This window comes from Equus asinus, chromosome 22 (genome assembly GCF_041296235.1).
Source record: "Equus asinus isolate D_3611 breed Donkey chromosome 22, EquAss-T2T_v2, whole genome shotgun sequence".
NCBI classification, from domain to species: domain Eukaryota; kingdom Metazoa; phylum Chordata; class Mammalia; order Perissodactyla; family Equidae; genus Equus; species Equus asinus.
This window is the reverse complement of record NC_091811.1, coordinates 67,417,238-67,426,745: the sequence shown is the minus strand read 5'-3', so window position 1 is coordinate 67,426,745 and position 9,508 is coordinate 67,417,238. Positions and strand designations below refer to the sequence as shown.

The following is a 9,508-nucleotide window of genomic DNA, read 5'->3' as shown; positions in this document are numbered from 1 at the left end:
AAGGAGAGTCTTGGGAAGGACCTTGAAGAAATGGTATTTGGTTTTGGATTAAGTGGGAGAACCAAGAACCGGTGTGGATGACCACGTTCCATTCCCCAGGCTCCCACTCCACCACAGTCAAACGTGCATGGTGGGGGAGTGGTCTGCCACGTTCTATTACTCACACCTGATTCTTCTGAAACACTCTCTTCCTCCACTTTTGGGGGCTGTGGGTGAGAAGTTCAGCAACTTGACACTTTGCCATAATACCACTTTACTCATATAGGGTTGCAGTTTTCGTTGTGACTTCAATAGTTGAAGTCTGTCACCTTCTCTTCAAGAGAACGAGAGAGCTGATTCAAAAAAACAGCATTGGCCCTTCTTGGGGGAGAAGCAAGCCCTTCTTAAGCTTTGAACGCTGTTTACCACTTTGCTTACTTCACCCACTCTGTCCAGATTCCGGCCTCTGGTGGAAATATGTGCGTAATTTTACAATTACATTTCTTTGCTTGTCTGAAATTTTATGTGGCGGTTCTGCCAACAGCTACAATTTCTTAGTTTAATCTTCCTTAGAGATTATAACAATTTCTTTCTACTTTTAGTGGAGTGACAAATAACTTTTGGCCTTTCTCTCTCAGGACTTTATCATATTGGCATAATTTGGGGTACATGGTAGCATATTGGTGTAAAAGAAAACCAAATGGTCCCTTATACCCTCTGCCTCCAAACCAGTCTTCCTGAGAGCCCTGCTCTGCTCTCATCCTCACACAACCTGTCCTGCACAGACCGTCCTACGAAAGCACAGCTCTGACAGTGCCCTTCCTCCAAAAGCGCTTGGTGGCTCCCTCCAGCACACGGAACGAGCCCACATGCACTGCGTGCCCTCCGAGGCCCTTCAGAGCCTTCTCCCAGTGCAGCCTCCTCCTCTCGCTGTCACCCAGTGCCTGCCCTCCCCCGTGTGAAGTGAGTTCCCGGGCCCCAGGCTCTGATCCCACAGACGCCTCTGATTACCCTGGCCTTCCCCTTCTTGCCTGGAAATGTTCTGATGGCCTCCAAGGGCTTTTCTAACTGGCCCCTCTGGGTCTGAAGAATTGGTCTCCCTCTGGGTCCTCCTGGCTTTTGACTTGTACCACCAGCTGGTTGTTACCTGTGGATGGGCTTCTGTTCGGGAACAAAAGCTAGAGTTATTCGGAAGTATTGTGATAGCTGGCTTCATACACTAAGACTGCCTTCTGGATCAGTTAGAGTGTCTGAAAAGCACATTTTGAAGCCTCCAGTTTGTCCAGATCACCCATATATTTGCTGTTCTTGGACACTATAGACACCCCAGAATTTTATTCGAATTCTGACAGTACACCATGAGTGTACAAGTTGAAAATTAAAGGCACTTACCCTAGTCTGGGCACCCCTGTGGTGTGGATGGGTCTCCTTACATCACCTCCTCCAGGCCTCACGGAGGTTGGCCTCATTATACCCGCTTTACAGACAAGGAACCTCAGATTCCGAAAGTCAGCCCACGTGCGGCTGAGGCCCCTGGGAGCAGGCAAGGCAATGGATGCGGGCACGGCTGTCTGGAGGCAGACGTCATGATTTCAATCCCATGTCATGTCACCTGGGTTTGCATCCTGGCTGTGCTGTCAGCTAGCTTGTCCCAGCTACTAAACCTCTTTGCACCTCAATGTCCTTCACTGTAGAATAGGAGAGTAGTGTCTTCCTCATGAGTTTTATTTTTCTTAAGACTAAAATAAGCTGATATATGTAAAACACTTAGAACCAAGTCTAGCATGTAGTAAACCCATAGAAGTGAGCTGCTATTATCATCATCGTCATTATCAACTTTGATGAGCACACAACTCAACTAAAAGGTGAGGAGTCAGCATTGGGACACAGGTCTGTTTGGTTCCAAAACCTGTCTGTGTGTGCTGGTCAGACTGCCCCCTCTATGCTCAGTTGCCTTGGGATGAAGAATAGAGTGAAAACTCCTTTTCACCTTTTCCCCCAGAGATCCAAACCTTTCATCAAATTAATTTAAAATGCATGACAGTACCTTCTGCATTCTTTCTGGAGATCAAAGGCTCCAGAAGCCTTAACATGAGTGAGATCAAATTCTGAAACTGTTTTGGTTTGAAATCATGGCCAGCATGTCATGCGCACTTTCTGGATGTCGAAGGCTTCAGAAGCATCGGCGTGAAAGAGATGAAGCTCTGCTGCCACACAAAGGCATGGTGCCAGGGCATGGTGCAAGGGCGTGGTACAAGCCATGTGCCCTATCATAGAGGTGGATCGGGGGGTTGGCTACACCTGTGATATTGTCGGTATTTGCCCTCCGGTGTTTGGACTGCCTGTCCCAGGCCGCATGGTTCGAAAGGACCTAAACCAACCTGAGCACGCTTGTTCCAGCACGTAGAGCAGCTCTCTCCACGTTCCTTCCCCCGTTCAGGGCTGAAGTTGTAGGAGTGTGTCTCTTCCTCTGCAACCCCTCCCGCTTCTTCTGTTCCTCAGAAAGGCATGGGCCCCACAGTGCTCAGTAAGAACAAAGCAGAGGTGAGAGGCAGATAAGAAAGGTGTGATGTTTGGCATGACTGGTTTAGGCTTAAAGTTGGGCCTAAATAGCCATTTAGGGTGAATGTTTTTCTATCGCTTGGGTGTAACCTGCTGTGTCTGCATCCATACGATAGCATGTAGTTAAACAAGAGACTGTGTTTGTGAGATGCGTTCCCGCAGGCTATCATGCTTTCAATTTAGCTAAAGTCAATTAAATCCAACAAATCCACATGGGTCTTTAAGCTACGACATCAGACTAAGTTCTGTGGATATAAATTTGTGTAAGATGTGGCCAGCTACTTCTGGGAGTTCCAAGTCTTGTCCAAGAGACAGACAAATAAATCAGTAACTCTGACATATCTGTTAAGTTCTACAATTACATAAGCAGGAGAAATGGCCTGGATGATTGGCTGCGGTGAGTGGTGGTGGGGGAGTCGTCAGGGAAAGCTACCTCTGAAGAGAGGACAGGAAATCACATGGAAAAAGGGGAGATGAACCCATCAAGCAAAGGGCAAGGCTAGGGGTTTGAGATGTTAAAGCACCTGTTTACTGAACTGACCGTCTAAACATGGTAGCTTTCAAGAGTTCCGAAAGTTGTGTAAGATTAACACCTGACAACCTCCCTGTGAGGCAGGGTCTATTGTTACTTCCATTTCACAGATGAGGAAACCAACTTGCCCAGTGACGTAGTGATGGAGCCAGTATGTGGCGAGATTTGAACAAGGCAGGCTACCTCCAGAGAAAGATAGAATCATTAGCCATTAAACTTAACAACTATGCTCCATACCACCTCTCCGGGTTACCTCTCCCTGTGACTGTTAGCCATCAGAATCACCTGGGAGAGTTCTAGAAATATACAGACCCTGGATCTCCCCCCACCCCTCCAAGCATGCTTTAGTGCCTCTGCTTGGTACACAGCTCTACTGTCCAGCCAGTTGCTCACTTGACCTTGGGAATTCAGGGCATCTCTTCCTTCTCTATTTTCAAATGCAATTCGTCTCCAAATTCTCTCCATTCTCCACCAAAAATTTATCTCAAATTCTTCTACTTGTGTGTCCACCTGCACTTTCAGCACCCAAATCCAAGCTCCCCAAACCAACTGATCTCTCAACTTCTCTTATCCATCTTCCCAGCGCAGCCACAGTGATAGTATCACCCTCTGGCTCAGTCTTCCCATGGCCCCAGGTTGCCCTTGGAGTTCAGTCTGAACCTTCATCATGTTCACAGGCTCCACGTGGCTCAGCCCACGCCTGTTCTCCCAGTTCATTTCACCCACCCTTCCTCTTGTCCAGCCACATGGAGCTTCTTTCACTTCCTTCAATGTGACGAGCTCTTTTCTACTTCAGGGTCTTCTCATATGCTGCTGCTCTTCCTGTGGGCATGACTTCTTCCACACTTGGCTCCTTCCTGGGTCTCAGACCTTCCCGGATGTTCTTTAAGAAAATATCCCTCTGTCATTCTCTTTTAGAGCACACTGTTCTTTTCTTTCATAGCACAATTAGAAAAGAGGAAATAAAGTTAACGTCATGTGAAGAAAATAATAATAATTACTATGTTCCAGACTTTGAACTTGGCACTAAACATTCATTATTTAATCATTGTGGCAACCTTATGAGGTTCTCTTATCTCCATGTTTTGGATAAAGTAAAGAATCTGAGAGAGGTTATGTAATATGCCTGAGGTCACATATCTAGAATATAACCAAGCCAGGGGCTGACTTCAGAGTCCATGCTCCCAAACAATAAGCCAATGGCTCTTGAATGCACAGAGGAATCATGGCAGAGATGACTTATCATCTTGACGACTCATCAAGAGATTGAAATCAAGCGGTCTGGGTGAGGGTCCAGGAATCTTCAGTTCCAATAAGCATCGTGAGTGAGTCTAAGGCTGGTTGACCCAAGGGTCTGGCTCTGTGGAGCATCACTCACGCTATGCTTCACAAGAGAGCAGGTCGTAGGCCACTTGTAGCCTCTGATCTAAGCCTTAGGGCCTCTAGGACTCCATTTCGTCCATATGTGGATAAAAATGTTTCCTCACCCATTTATGGTGACTAAATGAGATAACCTGTAGAGTGCTGACATATAGCAGTTGCACAGAAACTGTTGGCTTTCCCTTTCTCCCCTAGACTTTCTTTCACAAACTTTCACTAGATTAGGAAGGAGAAAAATAGCCAATGATTTGAAGATGTGTTAATTCCTGGGAAAGTTTTGTTTTCCCCTCCCATCATCTCTATTTTACAGATAGAGAAACAGAGGCACAGAGCAATTGAGTAAGGTCACCGTAGTAAACAGCAGCCCTCTTGGCCTCCATGATGGCTGGGGAAGAAATGAGATTCGGAAAGTAGTCTGTAGTAATGCTCGTTGAGTTGGATTTCAGACTTTGCTCTTCTTTCTATTGCTTTTCTCTTAAAATAGAATATTATCTTCCCTTTCCCCTGTGTTTGTTGACCTTTGTCTTTGACTCCTTTTTAATGTATGTTCTTGTGTTTTTATTATAAAAACCAAATTCTTCTTAGGAGATCATATAGTATTAAAATCAGACAAATATAGTCAACGTGTCTGGTACTGGGTAGCCCAGAAGCACAGTTAAGGAGAATTGTGGTGTTTCACATACTGAGAAATTGCTAATAAGCTGGAAGAACTCTAGAGGTTCCAAGTAGCAGGCTTGGGGAGGAGGTGACCTCTGCCTTGAAGGGAGGGACGATGTGCTCCTGGCACCTTATCTCGCGCTGGAGGAAAGGTCAGCAGAGGACCCGGGACCTTGCCTTGGGCCTTTCCCTGACCCCAGCTCCATGTTCCATCCTTCCAGTTCTTCTCTGGCTGTCCCTTCATCGTGCAGAAGCACGTGGCCCCACACCCATCGTTCTGTGGCTTTACTTCTAGAGCATGAACACGCGAGGTGGCCCTGAGCCGAAGCTCTGCTGCCTGTCAGCCGAGAGCCTCCGTCTCCCTGGTGGGCCTTAGACAGGCCCTCACGGAGGGTCCAGGAGTCTTTTCATTGGGTGTTTTGACCCCTTAGTTCTTCTGTTGGTGCTTTTGCTTTTAAGATCTGCTTTGTTCTGACATGTTTCATATTTGATCTCAGTGCCCGAGTTTTTAACTGTCCTGGCATGGTGCTTATGGTGTGGACTCCAAAGCCAGGCAATCCTGCGTGACTTTGGGCAAAAGCCTTTGCCTCTCCTGGCCTCAGGCTCCTCCTTTGTAAAATGGGAATACAAATAGTAACAAGTTGGGAAGGGTTAAAACACGTCAAGGGCCATGGCCTCTGTTGCTCTGCATTCTTTTTATTCTCTTACGGTGGTGATACATCCAAATCAGGCAGGCGGTAAATATCTGCTAAATGAATCAAGCGATGGTATTTGATTGAAAAGATGGACACAGACACAGAAAAGCATTTGTTTTGTTTTTTTATCAACATTGACGTGGAGCATCTAACATTTCCAAAATGTCAATTTCTCTCGCATCTTCAATGGGCAAAGTGCTCAGGGCTGCAGGTAGAGGTAATTGCCAGGGGACGTGGCTAGAGTTGAAGCTTCAAAGCCTGATATGTCAGGCGCTCCTGGGATCCCTACTGTTCGTTTCTACAAGGGTCAGAAAAGATGAGTCTGGGAAGGCAGACTTTCCCTCAGGGGTAAGCAGGAGGCAGTGGATTGAACCTCTGAGATCAGAGAACTGGAGCCATCGAGGTGGAGAAATTGCATGGAAATCCACCCCCCAGGAGTGTCGGTAAGAGGCCTCGCATGAGGCAAAGCAGGAAGGTGGAGCATTCGCAAACCCGGCTGCCCAGTCCTCGTGGGAGGCCGATGCCAGCTTTGCCCGTTACTTAAAATATATTGGATCTGTAGTTAATATGATTGAAGATACTTGGCATGAAGAGCATAACCAATTAGAAAGAGAGAAAAAGCAAAACAACCTGGAAACCACAATCTAGCAACTGGGGCTAAGGAGGCAGGAGAGAAATGTCAGAGTAGGATGTGCCAGTTTCCATGCTGCAGTACCGAGGGGGAGGCTGGCCCTCCTTCTGAAGAAGTGAACACCCCCACACCGAGAGACGTCAAGCCTTTCCAAACTCAAAACAGACTGCTTGTTCTAACATCCCAGAGCAGCTGAAGGAGCCCGTGAAGCCAGGCAGGAGCAGGAAGGCAGCAGCCCCCTCTTCACTGGGATCTCTCTATTTGACATGCCTCTCCACTGTAAGGCTGGGCAGGGGAATGGCCGGCAGGGCAGGTGTGGTGTTGGCTCCCAGAAGATTGGGCCACCTCTTATCTTCTCGCTTCGGCTACATAGTACCAGGAGCAGGGAGCAACAGCCAATAGATGTCACTTGCTGGGATCTGATGTCGTCTTGGTACCAGCACTCCTGGGTTCAGTCTGCTTTTCTCTCCACTTGAGCTTGGCCACCCCTTAAATGGGAAGTAAACAATATAGACTATTATTGAGCAAAATCGAGACTCCAAGGCCTCCAACAGTCAGCTGCAGACAAGAAACTAAGGATGACTTTTAGGGCTGGAATTAACCACGGTGTCATCTCAAGATCTATTCTGTGATCCCTCTCAAAATCCCCATTTGAAATATGGTGTCTGTGGGGACGTAGCTCCCTGTGCATTTGCAGTTGTTGGAGAGGAGGCCAGTGTTTACCTGGCAGTGAGAAACAGCAATGTTAGTTTCTGAGAGAGACCACAAGAGAAAGACTGTGTTTATGGTGGTGGTTAAAAACTTTAAATTCCCAGTAATCAATTGTTGAATATTTGAACCACAAGCCACATTTTGATTAAACTAGGTCAAATGTGAGTTTGTGTTACTTGACTTTTGGTAAAGCAGGCTGGTGCGGCAAAGAACCACCAGAGAAGCGTGGCTAAATGCAGCACACGACGAGACTGTGGTGTCTGTTTCAAATGTGCTCTGTCATCACAGTTTCTGTTGTGACTGTATTTAGGAGGCAAGTCCATCAGCTGAGTCACTAGCACCTGGCAACTCTAAAGCTGCAGGGACTATGGCCTAGCTGAGTGAGCCGCTTTCCCTGCCTTAGCTTCAATTTTCACATCTGAAAATACGGGCAGGTGAATAAGGCTTACGTCCCGGGGATGTTAGGAGGATTACATGAGAAAACACCTTCAACACTTGACAGAAAACCAGGCACATAGTAAGGACCTAAATAAACAGTGGCTGTTAGTTGAGGCTAGGAAATTGTTACCATCCCCATTTTGCGGAGATGGAAAAGGAAGCTGAAATGCTCAAGTAATTTCCCAAGGACACCAGCGTAACAGATGAAACGGCGCCATGAGGCCTGGCACATGGAAGGTAGCCCAAATGTCCTTCCCTAGTGTGCGGTCTAGCCAAGGCCAGAACTCAGACGCAGGGAGCCCACTGACGTGAGAACGTGGACTGCCACGTTGTGAATGAAGCACAGGACAGCGTGGGGCGCGGGGGACAGCTCCCACAGGTTATCAGGTCCGCGAGAGTTCCTCAAACTCGAAGGAGGCCTGAGAGATGAATTTGCATGGAATCAGGGAAGTCGGATGGAAGGAGACAGGTTCTGAGATGCTAACTGCACAAAACAGCTAACAGCACAAAAGGTGCGTGCGAGTGCCACGGGGGAGGGGAAATGGGGTTGGAAATCAGGAAAGCCGGAAAATGGTGGAGAAACCACAAGATGAGGCATGCAAGGACATATTTTGCTCTTAGTTATTTTATTTTTTAGTAATTGGGACTAGGGATGTAGTCCTCAAATTGGAATCTGAAGACAGAAAACTGTGGATATATTCTTACAGCTTAGTGGAAACTATTGCAAAAGAAGTCTGCACAGAACTCAGCTCTGAGAAACGCTGAACAAGGGCCCCACTCTGCCTCTGATAGAAAACTGCATTGATTAGACTGCGTCCTCACACTAATCCAGACGTCACGTCACTGTGTAAATTAATCCTTTCAGCTGTACAGAATTCAGCTCATCCTTGACGGTGTCACTCGCTTCCAATGATAAGCACTGCACAGCTCAGGTCCACTTCTGGACTCGAGTGTTCACAGAGTTCCTTAGGTGGAGTGGTACACATCTATTTGTATGTGGCAAAAGTTAAATCTAAAGATATATCAGATTCCATGAATACAATAATCAGATTGTTGTATATCTCAGCTTGAGAACTACACCACTAACGTTGTAAACCCCTTCATATTTTAAGATTGCTCTCTATTTTAAATTAGAGTAATTTTTCTCTCTGAGAACTTCAAATATTCTAATACTGAGACACCCATTCCTAGCTCAGACCACAGCACATACTACCTCCACAGCGTATCTCTGCACACTGGGTGAGATGATGATAAAGCCCTCGGCTCTGGGGGAGCCCCCAGATGGAACACGACTGGACCTCTGAGTGACCGCCTGGAGGAGGTCTGCCTGCTACCTTGAACACTTGCCCAGGAAATCTTAAGCGAGCAAGAAACCAACTTCTACTGTGTTAAGATTCTACTTTCTAAAATCTTCTCAATCCAATAACTCAGTCGGAATAATATATTTATTCTGATATTGACACTTCCGATTTCTTAGCTCAAATAGCAGAACATCTTATTTCCTTTTCTTCCCAAACCAACAGTACAGTTAGACTAAAGTGCTTATGACTGTTAACTAAGTGCTGGTTATTATTCTAATGATTTTAAACATATTATCTCACATCAGTCTCACAAGAATCTTAAGATGTAGAATTTTTAAAACTCATTTAAAAGATCAGGGAGTGAGGAGATTGAGGCACAGAGAGAGGAAATATTTTGCCTAAAATCAGACAGCTGTCAAGTGGCTAAATTTGGAACTAGATTATTTTCACTCAAAAGTTATATTTTCACCTGTGAATTTTCAACATGCACAGTTGTACACCGAGATCACACGGTGTGCTTATGGCAAGGACTGCTTCTTGTTCCCTGAAATCTACTTCTGCTTCTGAAGGGCACAACAGCTACACTGTGTTTCCCTCCCGCCTCGCGGATGGGGTGGCCATG

General features: G+C 46.4%; 1 long non-coding RNA gene across 1 annotated transcript in view; it reads right to left on the bottom strand.

The window, feature by feature from the left end:
- Positions 1-303: 303 nt before the first annotated feature.
- LOC106843592 (uncharacterized) overlaps positions 304-9,508 on the bottom strand; it is a 29,863-nt gene continuing 20,658 nt past the window's right edge. Inside the window, exons 2-3 of the long non-coding RNA XR_001401223.3 lie at positions 1,372-6,924; positions 304-1,140 (exon numbers count right to left, since the gene is read on the bottom strand). This is a non-coding gene — a long non-coding RNA (uncharacterized lncRNA). The remainder of the gene's footprint in view (positions 1,141-1,371; positions 6,925-9,508) is intronic.